The sequence below is a fragment of the Cupressus sempervirens genome, chromosome 7 (assembly GCF_028749045.1).
Source record: "Cupressus sempervirens isolate cs-2001-9-10 chromosome 7, ASM2874904v1, whole genome shotgun sequence".
NCBI classification, from domain to species: domain Eukaryota; kingdom Viridiplantae; phylum Streptophyta; class Pinopsida; order Cupressales; family Cupressaceae; genus Cupressus; species Cupressus sempervirens.
The window spans coordinates 688,069,644-688,083,797 of NC_143124.1; the positions used below are offsets into that span (position 1 = coordinate 688,069,644).

Below are 14,154 nucleotides of genomic sequence, written 5' to 3' on the forward strand. Positions count from 1 at the left end.
CCGTTCATCAAGTCACCCCACCAAGTACTCCCACCAAGTCGACTCTTTAGGTCAGTTCACGAAGTCACCCAACCAGGTCGGCCCACCAAGGACTCTCACCAAGTCGACTCTCTAATTCTGTTCATCAGGTCACCCCACCGAGTACTCTCACCAATTCAACTCTTTAGGTCCGTTCATCAAGTCACCCCGCAAAGTTGACCGTCTAGGTTCGTTCATCGAGTCACCCGACCAAGTCGACTGTTTAAGTCCTTTCATCAAGTCACCCTGCCAAGCCGACTCTTTAAGTCCGTTCATCAAGTCACCAGAACAACTACTCTCACCAAGTCGACTCTATAAGTCCGTTCATCAAGTTGGCCCACCAAGTACTCCCACCAAGTCGACTCTTTAAGTTCGTTCATCAGTTCACCCCGCCAAGTACTCTCACCAAGTCAACTCTTTAGGTCCGTTCATCAAGTCACCCCGCCAAGTCGACCCTTTAAGTTCGTTCATCAAGTCGCCCCGCCAAGTACTCTCACCAAATCGACCCTTTAAGTCCTTTCATCAAGTCACCCCACCAAGTCGACTCTTGAAGTCCGTTCATCAAGTCACCAGAACAAGTAATCTAACCAAGTTGACTCTTTAAGTCCGTCCATAAAGTCACCCCACCAGTTCAGCCCACCAAGTACTCCCACCAAGCTGACTCTTTATGTTCGTTCATCAGTTCACCCCACCAAGTACTCTCACCAAGTTGACTCTTTAAGTCTGCTCATCAAGTCGAGCCACTAGATACTCTCACCAAGTCGACTCTTTGAGTCCGTTCATCAAGTCGCCCCACCAAGTACTCTAACCAAGTCGATTCTTCAAGTGCGTTGATCAAGTCGCTCCACCAAGTACTCTCACCAAGTCGACTCTTTAAGTCCTTTCATCGAGTCACCTCGCCAAGTACTCTCACCAAGTTAACTCTTTAGGTCCGTTCATAGAGTCACCCCACCAAGTCGACCCTTCAAGTGCGTTCATCAAGTCACCCCGCCAGGTCGGCCCACCAAGTAGAATCTCTAAGTCCGTTCATCAAGTCACCGTCCCGATCTGGCCGAGCTGTTCTGGCCGAGCCATGCTAGCCAAGCCGATCTGGGCAAGCCATTCTGGCCGACCCGATCCTGGCGAGCCGTTCTGGGCAAGCCATGCTGGCCGAGCTGATCTGGGCGAGCCATTCTGGCCGAGCCGATCTGGGCGAGCCGTTCTGGCCGAGCCATGCTGGGCGAGCCGATCTGGGCGAGCCGTTCTAGGTGAGCCGATCTGGGCGAGCCGATCTGGGCAAGCCATTCTGGCCGAGCCGATCTGGGCGAGCTGTTCTGGCCGAGCCATGCTGGCCGAGCCGATCTGGGCAAGCCGTTCTGGTCGAGCCGTTCTGGCCAAGCCGATCTGGGCAAGCCGATCTGGGTGAGCCGTTCTGGCTGAGCCATGCTGGCAGAGCCGATTTGGGCGAGCCGTTCTGGCCGAGCCATGCTGGCCGAGCCGTTCTGGCCGAGCCATGCTGGCCGAGCCAATCTAGCCGAGCTCCAAAAACGGTGTCGTGGATGGCTGTTTGGTCACCTCTGTGCCAACTCGATCGGCACAACATTAGGAATGGTTCGACAGCGGTTGTCATTCCAATGTGTCATCGGGATGTCTTGGAACGTGGCCTTTCAAGGGCGAGCTCGCATCTAGCACTTGGATTGTGCTTCGTCACAAGTGAATGGGGAGATCTCTTTATGAACGGTGGCATGGCGATTGCAAGAGAAAATTGACTTAGTAGTCGGAGCATTGGCCTCGGGCCATTGTGACGGCCTTGCAATTTCTCTATAATTGCAACCTATGTTTGCGCAGTAGCAGAGTTTGCATGTATGATTAGGCTTTGTTCTTGACGGTTCCAAGTACTCTCACTGAGTCACCAAGTCACGATGCTGGCCGACCCGATCTGGCTGAGCCGATCTGGGTGAGCCATGCTGGCCGAGCCAAGCTGGCCAAGCCGATCTGGGCGAGCCATTCTTGCCGACCCGATCGGGGCGAGCTCCAAAAACAGTGTCGTGGATGGCTGTTTGGTCACATTTTTCATTGAATTGGATTTTTAAGGGAGTTGTCTGTGCTATCACAGATTTCTAATGTAGAGCGAGCCTGGCACTAATAGCTTATGTAGGAGAGGTTGTTGCCGCGAGCCTCTCCCATGCCCCTTTCATTGATTCAACATTGGTGTCTAGGCGGATCGGATTGTTGGGTTTTCAAACGGTGTATGCTGATGTTGAATGAATGAAAGGGGCATGAAGCAATCTCAGTGCTTTTCGTCGGCTCTCGTTTAGATCATGTTTTCCGATGACTCAATTTTGGAAAAGGTGAGGCAGCGGTTGCCGATCCATGGTGTGTCTTTTTGGTGATTTTAAAACTTGATCTAAACGTGAGCCCTTGTCTAGCACTCCGGCATTGCTTGGTATAATGGCAATTTGCTATGGGTGCTCGGTGCTCTAGCAATTTTTTCATGGTGTACTTATCGCTGCTACATGGGAGCTTTAATATCGAAAGCTCATAGCAAAAAATGGTGTGGCCAAGCCATGCTGGCCGACCCGATCTGGCTTAGCCGTTTTCGTCGACCCGATCTGGCTCTTCTTTCTCACTCCATCGGCACAAATTTGGGAGTTGTTCGATAGCGGTTGTCGTTCCAATGTGTCATTGCGGTGATCTGGAGAGCGATGCTAAGGGCGGGAGCTTGCGTCTAGCATTTGGGGATGTTTGTGCAAGAGAGCAGGGGAGCTTCTCTTATCGGAACCTCTCCGTGGCCTTTGAATATAGACCCAGTGTCGACGATATCGATGGATACAAGCCTTGGATTCTAAAATTGTTTAGCTAACATTGGTTTCTGTGAGAGATGGGTACGAAATCACTTCTCGATCGATTTGCAGGAGCTCCCTAAGATCGCCTCTGTGACAACTCGATCGGCTCAACATTGGGAATGGTTCGACAGCGGTTGTCGTTCCAATGTGTCATCGGGATGTCTTGGAACGCGGCCTTTCAAGGGTGAGATCGCGTCTAGCACTTGGATTGTGCATCGTCACAAGTGAATGGGGAGATCTCTTTGTGAACGGCGGCATGGTGATTGCAAGAGAAAATTGACTTAGTAGTCGGAGCATTGGCCTCGGGCCATTGTGACGGCCTTGCAATTTCTCTATAATTGCAACCTATGTTTGCGCAGTAGCAGAGTTTGCATGTAAGATTGGCCTTTGTTCTTGACAGTTCCAGGAGATGACCTCCGGAACTTTTGGATTGGGCCCCTTCAAGGTGAAATTCATCCAGTTGATCAGATGAGCTCAATGACCATTTCACTCCCTTGGCTCCATGAATTCAAATCCCATCCAGCTGCCGTGAAGCCATCCCGATTTTGCTATGCGACGGCTGTCTCCCCAGAGTCATTCTCTTTCCAACAACTTCTTTGGCAAAAAAATTTTGGAATGGTTCGGCAGCGGTTGTCGTTCCAATGGTGCCATTGTGGTGGTTTCCTGGGCAGCGATCTGAAGGGCGAGCCGTCATCTAGCAGTTGGGCTGCGCATCACGGGTGACAAGGGAGCCTTTGTAATCGGAAGCTCCCCGTGACCATTTGATGAGAAGAGCCATTGCTTGTGTGAGCAAGGACGAATGCAGCCTCAGATTCCAAAGGAAATCAATGACATCAGATCTATATATAAGAGCGGAATGAAGTAGCAGCCTGTTTGCCATGCGCGGCTCCCCAAAGTTGCTCGTCTTTATCACTCCATCGGCACAAATTTGGGAGTTGTTCGACAACGGTTGTCATTCCAATGTGTCATTGTGGTGATCTGGAGAGCGATGCTAAGGGCGAGAGCTTGTGTCTAGCATTTGGGATGTTTGTGCAAGCGAGCGGGGGAGCTTCTCTTATCGGAACCTCTCCGTGGCCTTTGAATATATAGACCCAGTGCTGACGATATCGATGGATACAAGCCTTGGATTCTAAATTTGTTCACAGCTAAGATTGGTTTTTGTGAGAGATGGGTACGAAAGCACATCCTGATTGCTATGCAGGAGCTCCCTAAGGTCGCCTCTGTGCCAACTCGATCGGCACAACATTGGGAATGGTTTGACAGCGGTTGTCGTTCCAATGTGTCATCGGGGGATGTCTTGGAAAGTGGCCTGGGCTTTCAAGGGCGAGCTCGCGTCTATCACTTGGATTGTGCGTCGCGTTGCAAGTGAATGGGGAGATCTCTCTGTGAATGGCAGCATGGTGATTGTAAGAGAAAATTGACTTAGTCGGAGCATTGGCCTCGGGCCACTGTGATGGCTTGGCAATTTCTCTTTAATTGCAACCTATGTTTGCGCAGTAGCAGAGTTTGCAAGTAAGACGGTCCTTGTTCTTGAGAGTTCTAGGAGATGACCTCCGAAACTTTTGGATTGGGCCCCTTCAAGGTGAAATTCATCCAGTTGATTGGATGAGCTCGATGACCATTTCAGTCCCTTGGCTCCATGAATTCACATCTCCTTACCGATGACAATCTTTTGCTCCTTAGACGACCTCATAATAAATTAGGTCGTGGATGGATGTTTGGTCAGAATTTTCCACGATTTGGATTTTTATGGCGGATGTCGACGTGTTCGCTAATTTCTAATGCAGAGCGAGCCTCGCACTAATACCTTATATAGGAGAGGTTGTTGCCGCGAACCTCTCCCGTGCCCCTCTCATTGATTCAACGGCAGTGTCAAGGCGGATGGAAATGTCAGATTTTTAAACGGTGGACACCGACGTTGAATCAATTGGAGGGGCATGAAGCCCACCCTCGAGGTTCTATTCCTCGACTCTCCTTTAGATCATGTTTTCTTGTCACTCAGCTAGCGCAATTTCGGAAAGCAGTTGGGCTGCGCATCACGAGTGACAAGGGAGCCTTTGTGATCGGAAGCTCCCCGTGGCCATTCGATGAGAAGAGTCATTGCTTGTGTGAGCAAGGACGAATGCAACCTCAGATTCCAAATGAAATCAACGACATCGGATCTATATATAAGAGCGGAATGAAGCAGTAGCCCGTTTGCGATGCGTGGCTCCCCAAAGTTGCTATTCTTTCTCACTCCATCGAGGCACAAATGCGGGAGTTGTTCGACAACGGTCGTCGTTCCAATGGTGTCATTGCGGCAAAATTTGTTCACAGCTAAGATTGGTTTTTGTGAGAGATGGGTATGAAAGCACATCCCGATTGCTACGCGGGAGCTCCCTAAGGTCGCCTCTGTGCCAACTCGATCAGCACAACATTGGGAATGCTTCGACAGTGGTTGTCGTTCCAATGTGTCATCGAGGGATGTCTTGGAAAGTGGTCTTTCTTTCAAGGGCGAGCTTGCGTCTAGCACTTGGGTTGTGCGTCGCGTCACAAGTGAATGGGGGATGTCTTGGAAAGTGGTCTTTCTTTCAAGGGCGAGCTCTTGTCTAGCACTTGGATTGTGTGTCGCGTCACAAGTGAATGGGGAGATCTCTCTGTGAACGGCAGCATGGTGATTGCAAGAGAAAATTGACTTAGTCGGAGCCATTGGCCTCGGGCCATTGTGACGGCCTCGCAATTTCTCTTTAATTGCAACCTATGTTTGTGCAGTAGCAGAGTTTGCATGTAAGATGGGCTTTGTTCTCGAGAGTTCCAGGAGATGACCTCCGGAACTTTTGGATTGGGCCCCTTCAAGGTGAAATTCATCCAGTTGATCGGATGAGCTCGATGACCATTTCAGTCCCTCAGCTCCATGAGCTCACATCTCCTAACCGATGACAATCTTTTGCTCCTCTGCCGACCTCATAAAAAATTGGGTCGTGAATGGCTGTTTGGTAGGAATTTTAAAGGATTTGGATTTTTAAGGCGGATGTTGGTGTGTTCGCTAATTTCTAATGCAAAGCGAGCCTCACACTAATAGCTTATATAGGAGAGGTGGTTGCCGTGAGCCTCTCCCGTGCCCCTCTCATTGATTCAATGCCGGTGTCAAGGTGGATGGATATGTCGGATTTTGAAATGGTGGACGCCGACGTTGAATCAATTAGAGGGGCATGAAGCCCACCCTGGATGTGCTATTCCTTGACTCTCCTTTAGATCATGTTTTCTTCTCACTCAGCTGGCGCAATTTCGGAAAAAGGTTTGGCAGTGGTTGCCATCCCTCACCGCGTCTACTTGGTGATTTTAAAACTCGATCTAAAACAGGAGCCCTCGCCTAGCACCTCCAAGTGGTGTTTCTTGGGTATTGCATAAAATTATACCAACGGCGCGAATCCCCCAATGAATGCCTACGCTTGGACCCTCTCTTAGATCACCTTCTTCGATCACTCGATCGACGCAACTTGGTAGCAGTTGCCATTCTACAGCGCGTCTGTTCAGCGATTTCGAAGTTGATCTAATGGCGAGCCCTTGTCTCTAGCCATGAGGTGGGTGCTTGGCGCTCTAGCAAAATTTTTTGCGTGCCTATCGCGGCTACAATGGGAGAGGTGGTTGTCGCGAGCCTCTCCCGTGCCCCCTTCATTGATTCAACGCCGCTGTCAGGGCGGATGGATATGTCAGATTTTGAAACGGTGGACGCCGACGTTGAATCAATTAGAGGGGCATGAAGCCCACCCTCGAGGGTGCTATTCCTGGACTCTCCTTTAGATCACGTTTTCTTGTCACTCAGCTGGCGCAATTTCCGAAAAAGGTTTGGCAGCGGTTGCCAGCCCTGACCGCGTCTACTTGGTGATTTTAAAACTCGATCTAAAATGGGAGCCCTCGTCTAGCACCTCCGTCTGGTGTTGCTCGGGTATTGCATAAATTTATGCCATCGGCGTGAATCCCCCAACGAATGCCTACGCTTGGACCCTCTCTTAGATCACCTTCTTTGATCACTTGACTGACGCAACTACGGAAGAGACTTGGCAGCGGTTGCCATTCTACAGCGCGTCTGTTCAGCGATTTCGAAGTTGATCTAATGGCGAGCCCTTGTCTCTAGACATGAGGTGGGTGCTTGGCGCTCTAGCAAAACTTTTTGCGTGCCTATCATGGCTACAATGGGAGAGGTGGTTGCCGCGAGCCTCTCCTGTGCTCCCCTCATTGATTCAACGCCACTGTCAGGGCAGATGGATATGTTGGATTTTGAAATGGTGGATGCCGACGTTGAATCAATTAGAGGGGCATGAAGCCCACCCTCGAGGGTGCTATTCCTGGACTCTCCTTTAGATCATGTTTTCTTGTCACTCAGCTGGCGCAATTTTGGAAAAAGGTTTGGCAGCGGTTGCTAGCCCTCACCGCGTCTACTTGGTGATTTTAAAACTCGATCTAAAATGGGAGCCCTCGTCTAGCACCTCCGTTCGGTGTTGCTCAGGTATTGCATAAATTTATGCCATCGGCGCGAATCCCCCAACGAATGCCTACACGCTTGGACCCTCTCTTAGATCACCTTGTTCGATCACTCGACCGACGCAACTACGGAAGAGACTTGGCAGCGGTTGCCATTCTACAGCGCGTCTGTTCAGCAATTTCGAAGTTGATCTAATGGCGAGCCCTTTTCTCTAGCCATGAGGTGGGTGCTTGGTGCTCTAGCAAAATTTTTTGTGTGCCTATCGCAGCTACAACGGGAGAGGTGGTTGCCGCGAGCCTCTCCCGTGCCCCCCTCATTGATTCAATGCCGCTGTCAGGGCAGATGGATATGTCAAATTTTGAAACGGTGGACGCCGACATTGAATCAATGAGAGGGGCATGAAGCCCACCCTCGAGGGTGCTATTCCTAGACTCTCCTTTAGATCATGTTTTCTTGTCAACTCAGCTGGCACAATTTTGGAAAAAGGTTTGGCAGCGGTTGCCAGCCCTCACCGCGTCTACTCGGTGATTTTAAAACTCTATCTAAAACGGGAGCCCTCGTCTAGAACCTCCGTCCGGTGTTGCTCGGGTATTGCATAAATTTATGCCATCGGCGTGAATCCCCCAACGAATGCCTATGCTTGGACCCTCTCTTAGATCACCTTCTTCGATCACTCGACCGACGCAACTGCGTAACAGACTTGGCAGCGGTTGCCATTCTACAGAGTGTCTGTTCAGCGATTTTGAAGTTGATCTAATGGCAAGCCCTTGTCTCTAGCCATGAGGTGGGTGCTTGGCGCTCTAGGAAAAATTTTTTCCGTGCCTATCGCGGCTACAAGGGGAGAGGTGGTTGTCGCGAGCCTCTCCCGTGCCCCCCTCATTGATTCAACGCCGCTGTCAGGGCAGATGGATATGTCAGATTTTGAAATGGTGGATGCCGACGTTGAATCAATTAGAGGGGCATGAAGCCCACCCTCAAGGGTGCTATTCCTGGACTCTCCTTTAGATCATGTTTTCTTGTCACTCAGCTGGCGCAATTTTGGAAAAATTTTTGGCAGCAGTTGCCAGCCCTCACCGTGTCTACTTGGTGATTTTAAAACTCGATCTAAAATGGGAGCCCTCGTCTAGCACCTCCATCCGGTGTTGCTCGGGTATTGCATAAATTTATGCCATCGGCGCGAATCCCCCAATGAATGCCTACACGCTTGGACCCTCTCTTAGATCACCTTCTTCGATCACTCGACCAACGCAACTACGGAAGAGACTTGGCAGCGGTTGCCATTCTACAGCGCGTCTGTTCAGCAATTTCAAAGTTGATCTAATGGCGAGCCCTTGTCTCTAGCCATGAGGTGGGTGCTTGGCACTCTAGAAAATTTTTTTGCATGCCTGTCGTGGCTACAACGGGAGAGGTGGTTGCCGCGAGCCTCTCCCGTGCCCCCCTCATTGATTCAGCGCCGCTGTCAGGGCAGATGGATGTGTCAGATTTTGAAATGGTGGACGCCGACGTTGAATCAATTAGAGGGGCATGAAGCCCACCCTCGAGGGTGCTATTCCTGGACTCTCCTTTAGATCATGTTTTCTTGTCACTCAGCTGGCGCAATTTTGAAAAATGGTTTGGCAGCGGTTGCCAACCCTCATTGCGTCTACTCGGTGATTTTAAAACTCGATCTAAAATGGGAGCCCTCGTCTAGCACCTCCGTCCGGTGTTGCTCGGGTATTGCATAAATTTATGCCATCGGCGCGAATCCCCCAACGAATGCCTACGCTTGGACCCTCTCTTAGATCACCTTCTTCGATCACTCGACTGATGCAACTATGGAAGAGACTTGGCAGCAGTTGCCATTCTACAGCGTGTCTGTTCGGCGATTTCGAAGTTGATCTAATGGCGATCCCTTTTCTCTAGCCATGAGGTGGGTGCTTGGTGCTCTAGCAAAATTTTTTGCGTGCCTATCGTGGCTACAAGGGGAGAGGTGTTTGCCGTGAGCCTCTCCCGTGCCCCCCTCATTGATTCAACGCCGCTGTTAGGGCGGATGGATATGTCAGATTTTGAAACGGTGGACGCTGACGTTGAATCAATTAGAGGGGCATGAAGCCCACCCTCGAGGGTGCTATTCCTGGACTCTCCTTTAGATCATGTTTTCTTGTCACTCAGCTGCCGTAATTTCAGAAAAAGTTTTGGCAGCGGTTGCCAGCCCTCACCGCGTCTACTTGGTGATTTTAAAACTCGATCTAAAATGCGAGCCCTCGTCTAGCACCTCCGTCCGGTGTTGCTCGGATATTGCATAAATTTATGCCATCGGTGCGAATCCCCCCAACGAATGCCTACGCTTGGACCCTCTCTTAGATCACCTTCTTTGATCACTCGACCGACGCAACCACGGAAGAGACTTGGCAGCGGTTGCCATTCTACACCATGTTTGTTCAGCGATTTCAAAGTTTGATCTAATGGAGAGCCCTTATCTCTAGCCATGAGGTGGGTGCTTGGCACTCTAGCAAAATTTTTTGCGTGCCTATCGCGGCTACAATGGGAGAGGTGGTTGCCACGAGCCTCTCCTGTGCCCAGCTCATTGATTCAATGCCGCTGTCAGGGCGGATGGATATGTCAGATTTTGAAACGGTGGACGCCGACGTTGAATCAATTAGAGGGGCATGAAGCCCACCCTCGAGGGTGCTATTCCTGGACTCTCCTTTAGATCATGTTTTCTTGTCACTCAGCTAGCGCAATTTCGGAAAAAGGTTTGGCGGCGGTTGCCAGCCCTCACCGCGTCTACTTGGTGATTTTAAAACTCGATATAAAACGGGAGCCCTCGTCTAGCACCTCCGTCCGGTGTTGCTCAGGTATTGCATAAATTTATGCCATCGGCGTGAATCCCCCAACGAATGCCTATGCTTGGACCCTCTCTTAGATCACCTTGTTCGATCACTCGACCGACGCAACTACGGAAGAGACTTGGCAGCGGTTGCCATTCTAGAGCGCATCTGTTCAGTGATTTGGAAGTTGATCTAATGGCGAGCCCTTGTCTCTAGCCATGAGGTGGGTGCTTGGCGCTCTAGAAAAATTTCATCAAGGGTCCACTCTCCACCCTAAGTTTTTTGCCGATCGGTAGAGCCTTGGGATTGAGAGGGGGGCCGGCGAAAGGTTTGGTTGCCGCATAATTTATTCGCTAGTGCGTTCTCGGTGCGTGCTCGCCTCTTCACTGTCTCATCCTACAGAAGTGCATGGCACTGTCGTGACAGCCTTTGTGGTCCGGGCCAGTAGAAGCGTAGAGTATTACCGATATTTTTTGTTTGGATGTGGAAACTCTCCATGCCCTGTCCTGCCCTGTGTGATCCGAATGGCTGCGGCTCGTGGGTTCTATGGGAGATACTCTTCTTCAGCTCCCCCCTAAAGAGAGCGTTCGGTGTTTGCATTGTGTGGACAAAAAGCCCAAGGCGTTTCATCTCTCTCTTCAGATGCGAAATTTTGGGAGGTCTTGTCGAAGTATGGCCGTTTGTACGGGGTGCACCATAAAGCGTGTAGGGGCCATATGCCTGGGAAATTGATGTCTCTGAGTGTCCTTACTCGGTCGTGTGCGCGGTGTACATCTTTGCATTATGACCTTGCTTCGAGCATTTGTGATTCGAGCATTTTAGGGGAACGGGTTTCGTACGAGATGTTCTTCTCAGGCTCCTACGAACCAGAGCGCTCGTCTTTGCAATGCTCCGACAAGTGCAGGCCCAACGTGTCTGTCTAGGGGAAGAAATCGCATGAATGCTTTTTGCCAAGATGTGGGTGCTCGCGGGTGGTTCCCTCGTGGTGCCAGTTCTTTGGTATGTGCATGTGCATGAGATTGAAGCTTGTCCGACAACGCTAGTGTGAGTGTTCAGCCATAGGAACTTTTCTGTACCTGCGCTGGTAGATCACGTGTCACGGGGAACGGTTAGCGAGGCTGTGCTGGGAAAGGAGATATTTGCCAGAGATATTTGACATGTCCGTGTATGCGGGCGGGCTCTCATCACCTATAAATGTGCGGAGGGGGTGTTGTTATACATGATGCCCTCGAGCGGCCTTATAATTGAGGTAGTCGCGTGCATAGTGATGCCCCCGCCAATCGCATAACCAGCCATGCTTTCGACTCACATGGCCCTTCACCCTTCAGCACGGTGCTCTCCGTTGGCACTTCGGCAACTAGCTCTTCGTCATGGGAAAATGTTTGTTGCGATCGAGAAGGATTTTTTCTGTGCGGGTGCACCTCAACAGGTGTGTAGGAGGCATATGCCTAGGAAATGGATGTCTCTGAGTGGCCTTGCAATTAAGGTGGCTACGTGCGCGGTTCATCTCGTACAGACTCGAGGCTTCTTTCCCAGTAGTGGCGACAGCGAGTTCGAGGGTAAAGGGTTCCGTACGGGATGTTCTTCCCAGGTGCCTATGAATCGAGGCTCCCTGTTCAGCCCTCTTCGGTCGACGATGGGACACTTTCCTCTTGTGCGAAATCTTTGAGCGTTGTGAGTCCTGCATGTGCTGTGAACGTCATTCTTGTTGCTTGGTCGGCGGATTATGTTTGGATGCATGACGGAGCGAATGCAAATTTTGGTTTCCCATCACGGCGGGCATCCCTTGGCTGTAGCAGGTCTTAGGGGTCCCCTCATTGTTAGAAGCTACCTGGTCGATCCTGCCAGTAGTCATATGCTTGTCTCAAAGATTAAGCCATGCATGTCTAAGTATGAACTATTTCAGACTGTGAAACTGTAGATGGCTCATTAAATCAGTTATAGTTTCTTTGATGGTACTTTGCTACTCGGATAACCGTAGTAATTCTAGAGCTAATACATGCACCAAATCCTGACTCTCGGAAGGGATGCATTTATTAGATAAAAGACCGGTGCGAGCTCGCCCGCTATTCCGGTGATTCATGATAACTCGACAGATCGCACGGCCTTTGTGCTGGCGACGCTTCATTCAAATTTCTGCCCTATCAAATTTCGATGGTAGGATAGAGGCCTACCATGGTGGTGACGGGTGACGGAGAATTAGGGTTCGATTCTGGAGAGGGAGCCTGAGAAACGGCTACCACATCCAAGGAAGGCAACAGGCGCGCAAATTACCCAATCCTGACATGGGGAGGTAGTGACAATAAATAACAATACTGGGCTCATCGAGTCTGGTAATTGGAATGAGTACAATCTAAATCCCTTAACGAGGATCCATGGGAGGGCAAGTCTGGTGCCAGTAGCCACGGTAATTCTAGCTCCAATAGCGTATATTTAAGTTGTTGCAGTTAAAAAGCTCGTAGTTGGACCTTGGGTCATCACGGTCGGTCTGCCTTCTGGGTGTGCACTGGCCCTCACGTCCCTTCTACCGGCGGCGTGTTCCTAGCCTTAATTGGCTGGGTCGCGGTTCCGGCGCCATTACTTTGAAAAAATTAGAGTGCTCAAAGCAAGCCTACGCTCTGAATACATTAGCATGGAATAACGCGATAGGAGTCTGGTCCTGTTCTGTTGGCCTTCGGGACCGGAGTAATGATTAATAGGGACTGTCGGGGGCATTCGTATTTCATTGTCAGAGGTGAAATTCTTGGATTTATGGAAGACGAACCACTGCAAAAGCATTTGCCAAGGATGTTTTCATTAATCAAGAATGAAAGTTGGGGGCTCGAAGACGATCAGATACCATCCTAGTCTCAACCATAAATGATGCCGACCAAGGATCGGCGGATGTTGCTCTAAGGACTCTGCCAACACCTTCTGAGAAATCAGAGTGTTTGGGTTCCGGGGGGAGTATGGTCGCAAGGCTGAAACTTAAAGGAATTGACGGAAGGGCACCACCAGGAGTGGAGCCTGCGGCTTAATTTGACTCAACACGAGGAAACTTACCAGGTCCAGACATAGTAAGGATTGACAGATTGAGAGCTCTTTCTTGATTCTATGGGTGGTGGTGCATGGCCGTTCTTAGTTGGTGGAGCAATTTGTCTGGTTAATTCTGTTAACGAACGAGACCTCAGCCTGCTAACTAGCTACGTGGAGGTTCCCCTTCACGGCCAGCTTCTTAGAGGGACTATGGCCTCCTAGGCCATGGAAGTTTGAGGCAATAACAGGTCTATGATGCCCTTAGATGTTCTGGTGTGTTGACTCGTCGCTTGGAGCGTTCTGTGTTTAGGATGGGTGCACTCGCATGATCTGCTGACACGGCTCTCCCATGCATCGCCTCCCACCTTTGTGAGGGGATGGGGCGGGGACACACCACAGCGTTCCTCGTCACACCCATTGGGTGGTAGGGGTTCGGGATGTGTCAACACCCAACAACACACGGGTGCATCGCGCACCTTAGAAATCCAAAGAACGAGGCACGAGCCAGTGCCTTGCATGCTTGGGTTGCCGAAAGGCAAAAACAAAACAAAATCACAACTCTTAGCAACGGATATCTCGGCTCTCGCCATGATGAAGAATGTAGCAAAATGCGATACTTAGTGTGAATTGCAGAATCCCATGAATCATCAAGTCTTTGAACGCAAGTTGCGCCCGAGGCCTCAGCCAAGGGCACGTCTGCTTGGGCGTCGCACTACAAAATTTTTCCCTCCCTGGCGAGGAGCGGAGATGGCCGTCCCTGTCTGCAAGTGCCGTGCGGTCGGCTGAAATGAGCACAAGGTCCGTCGATCCGTCGCGACGAGCGGTGGCTCGCAGAGGCCGGCGTTGGTTTGCGCCGATCGAACGATTCCTCGTGAGGAACTTTATTCTGGGCTCAGCGGCCCGCCGCAATGCGGGCATTGCTGCATCTCTACCGCATCCCCAAGTCAGGCGTGAGTACCCGCTGAGTTTAAGCATATCAATAAGTAGAGGAAAATAAACTTACCAGGATTCCCCTAGTAAC

At 50.6% G+C, this 14,154-nt stretch overlaps 2 non-coding genes and 1 pseudogene across 2 annotated transcripts in view; all 3 read left to right on the top strand.

Annotated features, from left to right (window-relative positions):
- The first annotated feature begins 11,949 nt into the window (after positions 1 to 11,949).
- Positions 11,950 to 13,058, top strand: LOC149548773 (18S ribosomal RNA; annotated as a pseudogene).
- A 631-nt stretch (positions 13,059 to 13,689) lies between these two features.
- On the top strand, positions 13,690 to 13,843 carry LOC149548774 (5.8S ribosomal RNA). Its single transcript, XR_016354559.1, has one exon. It is a non-coding gene; the product is annotated as a 5.8S ribosomal RNA (ribosomal RNA).
- Positions 13,844 to 14,067: 224 nt separating this feature from the next.
- Positions 14,068 to 14,154, top strand: part of LOC149548775 (25S ribosomal RNA) — a 3,403-nt gene continuing 3,316 nt past the window's right edge. The window contains exon 1 of the ribosomal RNA XR_016354866.1: positions 14,068 to 14,154. This exon is cut by the window's right edge and continues 3,316 nt beyond it. This is a non-coding gene — a ribosomal RNA (25S ribosomal RNA).